At 44.2% G+C, this 14,686-nt stretch overlaps 1 protein-coding gene across 5 annotated transcripts in view; it reads left to right on the forward strand.

Annotated features, from left to right (window-relative positions):
• LOC132380994 (plasma membrane calcium-transporting ATPase 1-like) overlaps positions 1-14,686 on the forward strand; it is a 344,539-nt gene that overhangs the window by 19,580 nt on the left and 310,273 nt on the right. For 3 of the 5 annotated variants that reach the window (XM_059950036.1, XM_059950037.1, XM_059950045.1), the window contains one exon: positions 264-416. The exons of the other annotated variants lie outside the window; for them this stretch is intronic. The gene's annotated coding sequence lies outside the window, so the exon portion shown is untranslated. Of the gene's footprint in view, positions 1-263; positions 417-14,686 lie in introns of those variants that run through there. 5 annotated transcript variants of the gene reach the window in all.

The following is a 14,686-nucleotide window of genomic DNA, read 5'->3' on the forward strand; positions in this document are numbered from 1 at the left end:
GGTGGGGCTCGAACCATCCACACACCCCCACCACCTCTCCTCCGCCTCACCTTCCTCGGACTAATCTGACAGACCGCGGGCTCTCTGCAACCCTGCTTTAATTCCGGATTTCTCCAAGCAAGCTGCCTCCCAGCATTATACCATATTTTTTTATTGCCTGAAAAAATATTGGGGAGGTTTTTTTTCTCCATTTGGTTGGGGATTTTTTTTTAAAAAAGCAATCTTGAGTGCTTTACAACCCCCCCCCCCCTCTCTGTTGCAAGGAATCTCAAGGCATGCGAGTGAAGAGGCAGTCATTATAATACAAAATATCCGTGGCAGAGGAGCCAGAAGTTGTCAGCGAAGGAAAAAATAAATTTTAAAAAGAAGTGGTCGGGGGAGAAAGAGAAGAAGAGGCGACCCGGATCGTTTGGGGGGTAAGTTTGCAACTTGTGTTTTGCTGCATTGACATGTGAAGTAGGTAACTGGCTTGGCTTTGACCGGGTGGGGTTTGTCAGGGTTACTGCTGGTTTGTTTGATTCTCCCCTTGTCGCAGTTGGGGGAAATACCCCCCTCCCCTTGGTTGCAATGCCCTTTTCGAAGGTGGGCTGGCATCCAGAGCGTCGACTTCCCTGATTTTCCTCGAAAAATGGGAACTGACTGCAATTAATTTCTGAAGAGAAACTGAATTTTCTGTGTGTGTGCGTGTTTCGGGAGGAAAATATTTTCAGCAGCTGCGTCTTTTATTTGTAAGAGCAACATTTGGTTAACTGTGTTGCAAAAGTCTCGTCATCTGAATGGAAAAAATGTTCAGCGTAGATCGTTTTTCCCCCCTCTCTCCTTAATGAGGAGCGTGCTTTGTTCAGTAAATTATTTTTTTCTCTTCTTCTGGATTGTTCTTAATGACTGCTGTTTATTATCCTGATCGCTTGCATCTCTGTTTATAGCGGCTCCATTAAGATGCACACCTCTCGACAGGAACGTGTAGGGTTTTTTTTTCCTATCGAGTGTCCTTGACTTTTCTTTCAGGACACTGTGCATTGCAGGATGTCGTGGTCGGTTTGCACACTTAATCTCTGTGTTTGGGAAGGATTAAACATATTGTAGGTGTATCTACACCCAAACCGTAGTGTATTACAGTGCAGGTATATTGAGTGATGGGGAGGGACGTGGGAAGGGGGGGGGGGTTGGGTTCTACATTGCAAAGATGCGTTTTCAAATTGTTCGCCAGAGCTGATAATGAGCGAGTTTCCATCCTCCCTAACTTTTCCGATCACCCCCCCCCCCCCGCATCCAAACAAGGAAATCGTTCAACGCCGGCATTCCCGAATAAATAGAAAGCTTTTTTTCCGAAATGGAGAGAGGGCGACAGAGGAAATAATTGGGATTAATAAACTGGAAGATGGGTTTTCACTTACCTTCCAACCTCACGCTGCAACAGCCCCGGTTCTATCCCGCCACCATACCCTCAAGTTCAGGGAAAAAAGGGGTGAAATCCCCCAAAACCATTCCAGTTATCAGAGATTTTCCTTGATCTCTGTGCAGGAGGCTTGTTTGAGCATTCCTGAGGTGTCACCGCACTCAGAAAGCCCTGTAATCTTCAGCATCCTTCACTGTGGGCAGGACCGTCGGAGGATCTCTAAACACTGATTTTTTGGGGGGCTCTTTAACCCCGTGATGTGGCTGTAAATTCTCTGCACCCTTTTGAGTTTAGGAAGCATTTTTTCCCTGTTGCTCATTGCCATGCTGGAAACGTGACCACTGTAGAGTCGATACTACCCCTTGTACGTGACCAGGATGAAGGAAACTGACGGTGTCTGCAGAGGTGTCCCTACAATCGGTATTAAATGCTGAAATGTGCTTGCTGTATTGGCAACATGGACGGGTAACCTCCACCTCTGGCCGTCTGATGTTGGAAGATTACCCCCATCTTGTGTCCCCCAGGATAAATCTGCAAAGAGGCCAATTCTTAAATTGCTGAATAGGGCATGTTAATGAATTTTTACAATCACAAATAATTTACAATTGTTTGCAATTAGATCCATAATTTCATTGTAGTGTTTCTTTGTATAACCTATTCCAATGTAAAATGCGGAGCTGAATTGAAGTTATTTTGGCTGGATGGACCACTGAATAGTGTTATGTTGCCCACTTCATCTCATGTATGTTCCCTTTAGAACAGAGCTGCGGAGGAATTTCTTTAGCCAGAGGGCAGTGAATCTCTGGAATTCATGGTCACAGACGGCTGTGAAGGCCAAGTCATTGGGTATATTTAAAGTGGGAGTTGATAGGTTCCTGATTAGTAAGGGCGTCGAAGGCTATGTAAAGGCTAAGGCAGGAGAATGGGGTTGAGAGGGATAAGCCAGCCGGGTTCAATTCCCGCCGCTGCCTGTGAGAAGTTTGTACGTTCTCCCAGTTTCATTCGGGTGTCCCAGTTTCCTCCCGCAATCCAGAGACGTACTGGCTGGTAAGTTAATTGGTCATTGTAAATTGTCCCAGGATTAGGCTAGGGTTAAATGAGGGATTGCTCCAAGGGCCAGATGGGCTAATACTGCTCTGTATCTCAATTTTTAAAAATCAGCCACAATGGAATGACTGAGCAGACTCGATGGGCTGAATGGCCAGTTTCTGCTCCTGTGACATATGTTAATGTCAGGATGTGTTCTGTGAAACTGAGCAGAGATGGTGTTCATATAATTGACTTGTATCCAAATATGGTAAATTTAATTTTAAATGTAGGCATAATTAGAAATGCACTATATCAGCCATTTAAAAGCTAGTGTGATAAACAGTGGCATTCCAGCTGCAATTTTCACATTCGTAAAACACTGACCAATTTTAACTGATAGGTTTAAATTTTGTGAGTTGAGAACAAGTCAAAATGGCACGAGGTTCCAAGTTCCAAACATAGCATTGGCTGGCTTCTGTATCAGCGTTACACCTTCATGGGTATTAAATTGTTATAATTTGTGATCCAGCTAAACTTTAGAGTACATTAAAATCTATCTGGAAATTCTTTGTTTCACTTATGGATCAGTTTGGAATCAGTAATTGGACAATGTATTTTTTTTGGGCAATATTTCCTGACATGATCTGCCAGCATAGCCTAATCAATCAATAGTGGGCATCACAGTAGCCCAGTGCTATTACAGCTTGGGAACTCCAGTGTTCGAAGTTGAGTTCTGGCTCCATCTATGAGGAGTTTGTGCATTTTTCATGGGACTTCATGGGTTTCCTCTGGGGGAGTGGGGGAGAGGCATGGTAGCCCAGGTTCAATTCCCACCGCTGTCAATAGACAATAGGTGCAGAAGTAGACCATTCGGCCCCTCGAGTCTGCACTGCCATTCTGAGATCATGGCTGATCATTCACTATCAATACTGCTGTCGTTAAGGCGTTTACACGTTCTCCCCGTTGCAGCATCGGTTTCCTCCCACAGTCCAAAGACCCATTGCTCAGTAGTTTAACTGATCATTGTAACTTGCCCCATGGTTAGGCTAGGGTTAAATTAAGGGTTGCTGGGTGGCGAGGCTCAAAGGACGGTATGGGTCTTCTCTGCGCTGTACTGCCAAGTAAAAAGTGCTTTAATTAGTTGATTTTTAAAATAACGAGGCATGACCTTTGGCTTTTGGAAATGGGAGAATGGAGATTTTAAAGTTAAACTTTTTAAGAGCTTTAATATAACAGCTACCACCTGGGGGACTGCCGTGGATGCCTCTGCCAAATTTGAGATCATAGAGGAAATTTTAGTTTCATTGGAACAGAATGAATCCAGTGTCATTTATATTCATAATGACCAGAAGTATTCAAAATAACCAGTTAATGATCAAAGCACTAAATTATTATAATTGCTTCTTTGCATATGTTACGTGAATGGACAATCAAAAGCAACTTGCTTATCTTAGTAGATCTAAAAACAGAGCTCAATTTAGCAAGGAAACAATTATTCTCTTTTAAAGCAACACATAGGCAAACACCTTGTATTCTGTCTGGGTAGCCTCCAACCTGATGGCACGAACACCGATTTTCAAACTTTTGGTAATTTTTTCCCCCTTTCTCTTTCACCGTTCCCCATTCCTGTTTTTCCCCCTCTCACCTTGTCTCCTCATCTGTCCATCACCTCATTCTGGTACTCCTCCCCCTTTCCTTTCATCCACAGTCTTCTGTCCTCTCCCATCAGCTTTCCCCTTCTCCAGCCCCTTACCTCTTTCAACAACCGACTTCCCAGCTCTTTACCTCACCCCTCCCCACCCTCCCAGTTTCACCTATCACCTACCACCTTTCTCTTTTTCCAGTCTTGACGATGAAGGGTCTAGGCTCAATATCGACTGTTCTTTCTTCTCCATAAGTACTATATGGCCTGCTGTGTTCCTCCAGCATTTAGTATGTGTTGCTTTGGATTCCCAGGATCTGCAGATTTTTTCATGTTTATATTCTCCTTTGGAGCCATTTTTATGGTTTTTCTCCTCCACTTCTCTGTTGCATGCCTTCAGCATCCTTGGTGAAGGTGATCCTCTGTTAGACTTGAGCTTTGTTGGTTAGGCCTACATTAACCTGCTTCCTTAGGTATGTAGTTTTGTCCGGGTTGGGATCCAGCCACCTTTCCCCTGTCTGGGGGATGTGTGCTGACTCCCTGAGGTTCAGCATTAGTGTGAGTGTTCTTCTCCCTGCTTTTGGATTGTTCAAGGATATGGCCATCGCCAATACTTCTTAGCTATCTCGAGTAGTCTCTTCAGCACCTGTGGGTCTGGAGTGACATAAAAACCTCATTGAAACCTACCAAATATTGAAAGGCTTCAGTAGAGTGGACATGGAGAGAATGTCGCCTATAGTGGGGGAGTCTTGGACCAGTGGGCACAGCCTCGGAATAGAGGGGCGTCCCGTTAGAACAGAGATGAGGCATTTCTTAGCCAGAGGGTGGTGAATCTGTGGAATTCGTTTCTTTAAAGTGGAGGTTGATAGAATCCTGGTTTCGTAAGGATGGGAGAAGGCAAGGGAATGTGTTTGAAAGGGATAGTAAATCAGCCATGATCTAATGGGAGAGTAGACTCAATAGGCCGGATGGCCCAATTCTGCTCTAATGTATTTCAGTCTTGTGGGTTGGTGAAGCAGATTTCCTTCTTGGAGGATATTAGTGAACAGGGTTGGTTTTTTTTCGTGAAAATCTGGTAGTTACAATTACTGAGAGGAGCTTTTTAAATTACATTTAATTTATTAAATTTAAATTCCCCAGCTGCCACGGGATGATTGAAGCTTGTCTCTAGGTCAGTGCTTTGGAAGTGGATGTTCAAACATTACAGCGGGACTGTTCCCAGTCTGCATGCATGACACAATGCTCTCACGCTGCAGTACAAGGCTGATGTGTGGCTGAAGTGACTCGCCTGTACATAGTGATCTGTGCTGGTTTGCCTGAGCTATCATGTGCCTTTACCAGTCTTGTCATCCCATTAGTAGGGCTGATTCATTCAGTGAGGAGATCTGACCTAAAATAGAAAAAATTGTGGCATGCGCACAAGCTAAGATGAGCTCTTTAGCTCTATATCATATAATGTATGTTTGTGTATATGTACACACATAAATACATATATGTATGTGTGAATATATGTATACACTTAGTGGCCACTTTATTAGATACACCTGTACACCTTGTTAACGCAACTATCTAATCAGCCAATCATATGGCAGCATAAAAGCATGCAGGCATGGTCAGGAGGCTCAGTTGTTCAGACCCAAACATCAGAACGGGGAAGAAATGTGATCAAAGTGACTTTGACCGTGGAATGATTGTGGGTGAGTGCACTTGCTACTACGAGGAAGAATGTGCTTGGGGAAACTGAAAGGTCTGAAGGTGAATAAGTCACCTGGACCAGATGGATTATGCCCCAGGGTTCTAAAAGAGGTAATTGAAGAAATTGTGGAGGCATTAGTAATGATTGTTCAAGAACCACTAGATTCTGGCATGGTTCCAGAGGACTGGAAAATTGCAAATGTCAGCCCATTCTTTAAGAAGGGAGAGAGGTAGAAGAAAGGATATCACAGGCCAGTTAGCTTCCTCAGTGGCTGAGAAGATATAGGAGGTGATTGTTACTTGGAGATATACGATAAAATAGGCCAAAGCCGGCATGGCTTTTTTAAAAGTAAAATCTTGCCTGATAAATCTGTTGGAATTTTTCTGAGGAAAATACAAGCAGGATAGACAAAGGTGGATGTTTTGTACTTGGATTTTCAGAAGGCCTTTGACAAGGTGCTGCGCATAAGGCTGCTTAACAAGATAAGAGCCCATAGTGTTACTGGTGTTGAATGTCAAGCTGTAGTCGATATAGAGCATCTTGATGACTGCATCTTCACTGTCCAGATGTTCCATGGTTGAGTGAAGAACCAATGAAATGGCACCTTCTGTGCAATTGTTCTGTCGGTAGGCAAATTGGAGAAGAACCCAGTTGCTCCTCGGGCAGGAATTGATGAGTTTATCACCAACCTCTTGAAACACTTCATCCTGTGGATGTAAGTGCTAATGGACGATCATTTTTGAGACCGGTTTCCATGTTCTTTTTGGGTTCCAGTATAATTGAAGCCTACTTGAAGCAGATGGGTACCTCAGATTGCCAAAGTGAGAAGGTAAAATCTTTGAACACTCCAGCCAGTTGATCAGCACGTCTTTAATACTTGCCCAGGTGCCCCAACTTTTCGGGGGGGGGGGGGGGGGTTGCCCTCCTGAAGAATTCTCGCACATTGGCCTCAGGGACTGAAATCACAGGATCATTGGGAACTTTTTTGCAGTTTGTGTTGGTTTCTCCATGTTTTGATAGTCAAAACGAAGGCATCGAGCTCATCCGGAAGTGAAACCCTGTTGTCCCCTGCGTCGCTTAATTTCACTTTGTAAGAGGTAATACGCATTGAAGCCGTGCTGCAACTGGCCTCATTTTGGTCGTGTGTCTTATGGAATGCTTGTGTATTTTGGCTGGTATGGTTGGGGGGGGGGAAGGTGGAGAGAGATGAGGGGGCGAGAACCTGATGTGGAGAGGTGGCTCTTGAATTGATAGTGGAGGTTTGGCAAAAATGATCTGAATGTTTGTGGTGGTTCTGCAGTGGCTGTGGAGCTGTAAGGGTAAGAGGGCCTGAATCATAGTTTCAGAATATTAAATTCTGGGCTCAAACATCTGAAGCGAGGTATTTAACCCACGTTCTTCTGGCTCAGACACAAAGGTGATATGGCTGACACTGGCACCTGGGATTTCCAGGCAGTCTCCCATCCAACTACGAAGCTGCTGACATCAGATGAGATTGGGCATTTTCAGGCTAGTCTGGCCATTAGAATAGAGGTGTCAAAACTCTTTAATGAACAGCACCATTAGGCAAAGATAAAAGATGCCATTATTTTCTTTTGTTTGCAGCTTATACTTGGGTTTTGGGAAATGGCTGTTTAAAATATTTATTCGCGATGCAAAATGTGCCCTAATTTGGTATAAAATGTCGACACAGTGGTCTGGCTTTCTTCTCTTGCACTGTTTAACAAAACATGGCTTAATTATTTAATAAGCTTTACATAAATAATTTGAAAGTATGTTTATTAATATGTCATTGCAAAAGTGTCGGTTTGCGTTGGTATGTCTCTTTAAGAACAGAATAAACTGGCTTTCAACAATGGCCCATTTACAGTGATGGCCACATTTAGGCCCAGTGATGAGTGGTTTATATGAATCTCTGTAACCTTTTGATAGCTCACTCTTGTATTCAGTGTCAAAAAAAAGCGCAGAAACAAAACTCCAGTAAGTTTATCAATAATGAATTATTGTGTTAATTATTTGTCCTTCCTTGTTTGTTACAATGATAAACAGTTGGGATTTATCCTGCTTAGAATTCTGGTTTGGCTTTGCAATGTCAGAGACTTTGTTTTATTTCGGGATACAGCGCGGGACGGGCCCTTCTGCCCCACCAAGCCTTGCCACCCAGCAATCCACTTACTTAATCCAAGCCCAATCACAGGGCAATTTACAATGACCAATTAACCAAGTAAACGATATGCCTTTGGACTGGGAGGAAACCGGAGCACCCGGAGGAAACACGCATGCACACGGGAAGAATGTACAGATTCCTTCTAGACAGCATTGGACTTGAAATCCAATACCCCAAGCTGCAATAGGTTGCACTAACCACTACGCTACGGCAAAGTAAATTTATTATCAAAATACTTGTATGTCACCATCTGTCATCTTGAGATTCGTTTTCTTCCAGGCTTTTACAGGAAAATAAATAATTATAATTTATGAAAACTATACGTAAAAACTGACAAATAACCAAAGTACACCAAAGTATTAACCAAAGTATAACCAAAATAGCCGACAGAACAGTTGCACAGAAGGTGCCATTTCATTGGTTCTTCACTCAACCATGGAACATCTGGACCAAAATAAATAAATAATACTGAGAACATGAGTTGTAGAATCCTTGAAAGTGAGTCCACAGGTTGTGGAATTGGTTCAGCGTTTAGTGGAGCTGTCCTAGGCTTCGAGGGCAACTTCAAAAAGATGTCCTTTTTGTAGATATCTGTGGTGATGCCTCGAAAAGACATAATCTGTCATGAGGTATCTTCACCATTCAGGAATCCCTCTTTTCATTATTAACATCAGGGAAGAGGTCATTATGTGTCGTGTTGTATGAAGTGGTGATCATGGTCTTCCATCTGACTTTAATCTGTGCTTGTAAGGAAGTCCCCCTTCACGCTGTCATTCTTTTTCTTTTCTCTATCCATGTCCATGATTGTTCTTGGCAATTTCTTCTACAGAAGTGGTTTGCCATTGCCTTCTTCTGGGCAGTGTCCTTACAAGATGGGTGACCCCAGCCATTATCAATACTCTTCAGAGATTGTCTGCCTGGTGTCAGTGGTCGCATAACCAGGACTTATGATCTGCACCAGCTGCTCATACGACCGTCCACCACCTGCTTCCATGGCTTCACCTAACCTTGATCAGTTGGGGGTGGGCTAAGCAGGTGCTACACCTCGCCCAAGGGTGACCTGCAGACTAGCAGAGGGAAGGAGTGCCTTACACCTCCTTTGGTAGACACATATCTCCATCCTGTCCAGGAGCCTGCGTATTGAGAAGATGAGTTGCCGAGGCCTTGAAAGTGAACCTGTAGGATATGGAATTAGTTCAGTGTTAAGGTGAGAGAAGATATTCACACTGGTTCAGGCCCCTGATGGTTGTAGGGTATAACCATTCCTCAACTTCATGGTGTGCAACACTGGTCCCTCCTGCCCAGTGGTAGGAGTGAGAAAAGACCATGCTCTTTTTCTCATACCACCATTGTGACCTGCACCAGTGTTAATGGTACTTGCATTGTGCGGGTCGCCGCTGCGCCTTCATTGCTTATTTTATTCCTGTCTTTTTGTGGATATTCTGCCCTATTGAATCTGAAGTCAGAAGACTTGGCAGTTTGAAAAACACTGCAACTGTAATAATCAAAGTTGAGTTTATTGTCATAGGTATCAGTTCATACGTGCATAGATGAACTGAAAACCTTGCTTGCAGCAGTGTCACAGCCTTTTAGGAGTGAACAAGGGAAGCATTCCTTCAGGCAAGGGTTTGGCAGAGATGCAGCAGGTGATGCAAGATTATAGGTTAACTGTGCACTGAGGCCTCCAGTTTCGAAAACTGCATGCATGAATAAAGATTGGTCCATTGAGTTGGATCACCCTTGATCTGGAAGCAGAGGGTACTCGGTGCTTTAATAAAAATTAAAGACTACCTTTGTTTGTCACATGTACGTCACAACATAGAGTGAAATGCATCGTTTGTGTTAATGACCAACATCGTCCGAGGATGGTACTAGGGGCAGCCCATAATTGTTGCCATACTTCTGTTGTCAACATAGCCTGCCCACAGTTTACTAACCCTAGTAAGTTATGTCGTTGGAGCTTGAGAAGAAGCCAGAGCACCCGGAGGAAATCCACATGGTCACAGGGAGAACATAGAAATTCCTTGCAGGCAGGAGCAGGAAATGAGCTCCAGTATTACCGCTGGCGCTGTAGACTGTTGTGTTATTCACTGCGCTACCCTGCTGTCCATAGGATTACTGTATATTGTTCATAATATCCCTAATCAAACAAAGTCAGTGCATTGCATGTTCAAGATCAGGCTTCCAGAAGGAATGAGAGTGGAGATGTGGAAATGTTGTGACCTGTTGCTCCTTCCCGAGGCGTGGCTCTCCTGCTGAAGGGATGGACCAGTTAATTTCAAAGTAAGTTTATCATGAAAGTGCGTATATGCAACCATATACTACCTTGAGATTCTTGTAGGCATTAACAGAAAAATAAAGGATACAATATAATTTATGAGAAACTGTACATAAAGACTGACAAATCAATTGAGATTAGGAGTAGTAGTGTCCTTGAAAGTGAATGTGTAGGTTGTAGAATCAGTTCAAAGTTGAGCTGAGTAAAGTTATCCATGGCTAACATTCAGTGACAATCACTTGTATATCAGCCCTTCTTCCACAGTTAACAAAAGAACTCGAAAGACTGGGCGGACAAAGAATTACTTACAGTCACAAAGTGCTTCCCAGGATCTTGACTCTGTAAGTGCATCTCTTCGAAAATGCTAAATGTCACGGTGCCTGTGCTCCTGGAAGACCTGTGAAAGATGCTGCCGGTGTGTAGGAGTCCCTGAGCTAAGTTCTCACAGCGGGGTCCTGCAACGAGAATGAAAGAATTCTTTAAGATATTGGCCAGAATAATTCTAGAGCCACCTTGCTTTTTGGATTATGGCATGTAGGTCTCTTTCTTCTTTTGCCAGAAACGCCCACATCCTATTATTTATACATTGTTTGTGCTCAGCCTGTTCCATCACAGGGTACTAGCCTCCCAGGCTTTGAGGACAACTTAAAAACAATGTCCCTTTGTAGATATCCTCAGTGATACATCCATCTCGAAGGACCCTCACCATCCAGGACATGCTGTCTTCTCATTGCTGCCATCAGGGAGGGGGTACAGAGGCCTGAAGACCCACACTCAATGGTTTAGGAACAGCTTCTTCCCCTTCACCGTCAGATTTCTGAACAGTCCAAGATTTCATAAAAATATGTCAGTGATAATAAACCTGATTCTGAGATCCAACATTTATTTTCCTTGAATAGTAAAGCTGAGCCATTTTTGGGTCTTGAGTCAGATGGCAGAGGGGACATTCCTTGGAGACAGTATTAAACCAGAAAAGGGTTTCCAGACACTAGGGAGTTTCATCCATTGCACTTTTTTTTTACTCCCGCCATATTGATTTGATTCAACTCATGTGATTAGACTCTAGTTTCTGGCTGTCCAAATGCAGTCCAGTTCAGAATCAGTTTTATTATCAGGGGACCAGCAGAGATGGGTTACAGCCAGTGGGCCTTGTACTCTGGTGAGATAGGGACATGCTCATCGGATTGGGCAGCTGAGATCGGCAGTGAATCCAATGGCCAGGAAGGCAGTTTTGCAACGCTCTGTGGAGATCGAAGGACGTGACTGGGCACAGAAGATGTCAGTTATCCACTGCAACAAAGGACAACCCCAGTTTGTGGTGACTGTTTGTACCACTGGAACCAGACTTCCCAAGGTCAAGAGAGTGGAGCTGCCCCAATGCAATGGCTTTCCCACTTTAAAAACTCCCACATGGGTCTCCAGTCACTGTTGGATATGATGGATAAGTAATTAATTAATTAATGGCTCAGTCTGTCTAAGTAGACAATGGATGCGCCCGGTTCCGGGGCGCAGACCTGGGAGATGAGTATGGAGGTCTTGGGCTGCCCGGACGTCAAGATCCCCCTCTTGGCCTCGCGGATGTGGTCCAAAGGAATGCGAAGCAGTACATTTGGCATCAGCTTGGCTGCAGGAGCTGCTGGGAGGTGATGTGATACGTCATCCAACTACCTTAGGGGCTCCCCTCCGGATTTGTGTAGGGTTTACTCCTTAGCCTTCTCTGGAAGATACCCACAAGGCAGCAGGATCCGTAATGCTGGATAGGGGCCCATAGAGGGTACTGTCTGCCGGAACCAGCTGAGCCCGGGGCTCATGTAAGGCAGGGTCGTCACGCCCTGTAGTAGTGACATTTGGAGCCACCTACAAAAAGATGTAGTGCAGAAAGAGATCAAAAAAAGGTGAAGTAGTATTCGTGGACTGTTCAGAAATCAGATGGCAGAGGGGAGGAAGCTGTTCCTGTATCATTGAGTGTGGGTCTTCAGGCTGTTGTACCTCCTCCCTGATAGCAGAGAAACAAGAACAGGGGTACATGAAGCTTAGAAAAATAGAGGGCCATGTGCTAGGGAAATTCTAGGCAGTTTCTAGAGTAGGTTACATGGTCAGCACAACATTGTGGGCCGAAGGGCTTATAATGTGTTGTAGATTTCTATGTTCTAACAAGGTATGGATGGTAAAGGCCCTTAAAGAATGATGCTGTCACCTTTACGGTGGGGAGGGATGTGGCTACGAGGGAACTGCCTGAGTCTACAACCCTCTGCAGCCTCCAGTGCGGATCCTATGTACTGGGGCTCCCATAGCAGGCTGTGTTGCAGTTAGTCACGATGCTCTTCACCATACACCTGTAGAAATTTGTTACTGTTTGACATATTGAATTTCCTCAAACCCCTAAAGAAATGGCAAATTTCTATAGATGTGCTGTGGAGAGCATGCTAACAGGCTGCAACACTGTCTGGTGTGGGACATTACTGCACAGGGTCGAAATAAACCGTGTAGGGAGTTGTAAGCTCAGTCAGCTCCATCAAGGGCACAGGCCTCTGTGGTATCCAGGACATCTTCAAGGAGCCTTGCCTCAAAAAGGCAGCGTCCATCATTAAGGATCCCCATCACTCAGGATGCGCCCTGTTCTCATTGCTACCATCAGGAAGGAGGTACAGGAGCCTGAAGACTCTTGCTCAATGATTCAGGAACAGCTTCTTACCCTCTGCCATCTGATTTCTGAATGGACATTAAACCCATGAACACCACCTCATAACTTTTTCATTTCTATTTTTGCACTACTTATTTAACTATTTTAAAAATACACACACGCACACTTAATTCAGTTTCCCCCCAATTATTACATATTACATTTTACTGCTGCCGCAAAGACAGAATTTCACAACTTATGCTGGTGACATTAAATCTGTTTATGACTTCTAAAGTAATCAATCTGTGGATGAAATGATCCCACCATGTTATCAATCCTGTGTTAATCTTTAAGTGAGGTTCAGCTGTCCAGCAGATCATTTTTATTTTGGGTTAATCTCACTTACATTCAACCAACCTGACCCTCCATTTCTACCCTTTGAGCCCTGGTGTGAGAATGTAATCTCCCTGAATTAGCAGTGGTCTGCCCATTGACTGTAAAACCTGCATCAGATCTTCCGTTTAAAAGTGAATGCTGTAAATATTGTGCATCAGTGACCCGGTGTTGAAAGATCATCCCCTGAATCATTAGGCAGTTTTTGCCTAATTAGAGCAGTTTTTGCTCTGTACTTCTGGGCGCTGCTGGTTCTGCATCTCATACTTCCTCCATTTGTTCTTTTGGTCTGCCCTCCAGCCCTCGTTCCCCTCCTTGTAGTTACATGCCCTCCAGACAAAGTGGTTGTGGCTGGCAAACATTCTCCACCCTCCTTAAGTAATGTTTGAGTCACTTGCATTCTCTTGCTCCCGTTCTTATCAGGAGAACTCCACCTGCTCTCTCCTTGTCATTTCTTTCTGAGCACAGAGCCACTTCAGCCCACCATGTTCTTTTAACCAACTATAAGATCAACCTAGCCCTTCCCTCCTAACATAGTTCCATTTTTCTATTGTCCACACACCTATCTAAAAGCCTCTTCAATGATTCCAGTGTATCGGCATGGTAGCGTAGTGGGTTAGCTTGACACCATACAGTACTGTCGACTTGGGTTCGATCCCCGCCACTGCCTGTAAAGGGTTTTGAATGTTCTTCCCCGTGACCGCGTGGGTTTCCTTCGAGTAGTCTGGTTTCGTCCCGTGGTCCAAAGACCTAATGGTTGGTAGGTTAATTTGTCATTGTAAATTGTCCCATTGGATTAAATCAGAGGGTGGTTTTGTGGCGTGGCTTGGAAGGCCAGAAGGGCCTAATCAGTGCTGTACCTCAATAAGTAAAACAAAAATTGTGACAACACACACAAAATGCTGGTGGAACACAGCAGGCCAGGCAGCATCTCTAAGGAGAAGCAGTGTTGACATTTCGGGCCGAGACCCTTCATCAGGACAAAAATTGTGTGCTTTTACTGCCACTCCTGGCAGCATGCACCCTGCACTCATCTCTCTGTGTATTTCAGAAATTAACTCTGCCATCCCACCTAAACATTTCCCCAACCAACTTAAAATTACGCCCCTCCTTTCACTGGCTGTCCACCCCATCGGTGCCTTTTATCATCTTGTACACCTCTATCAGATGACTGCTCATTCTCCTTTGCTCCAAAGGGAAAAGCACTAGCTTGCTCAACGTCTTCTCAGAAGACACGTTCTCTAATCCATTTCTCACTTTGTGTTTTTTCTGGTTCCAGTGACACGTTATTGCACTGAAACATTTGACCCTGTTTCTCTCTCTGCAGATGCTGCCTGACCTATTTTTGGCATCTTCAGATTTTGGAAAATTGGTTTATTCTTGTCACATGTACTGAGATGCAGTGAAATGCCTTGTGTACCTTTCTGAACAAGTCAACTCATTACACACTGCACTGAGG

This window comes from Hypanus sabinus, chromosome 25 (assembly GCF_030144855.1).
Source record: "Hypanus sabinus isolate sHypSab1 chromosome 25, sHypSab1.hap1, whole genome shotgun sequence".
In the NCBI taxonomy this organism is placed as follows: domain Eukaryota; kingdom Metazoa; phylum Chordata; class Chondrichthyes; order Myliobatiformes; family Dasyatidae; genus Hypanus; species Hypanus sabinus.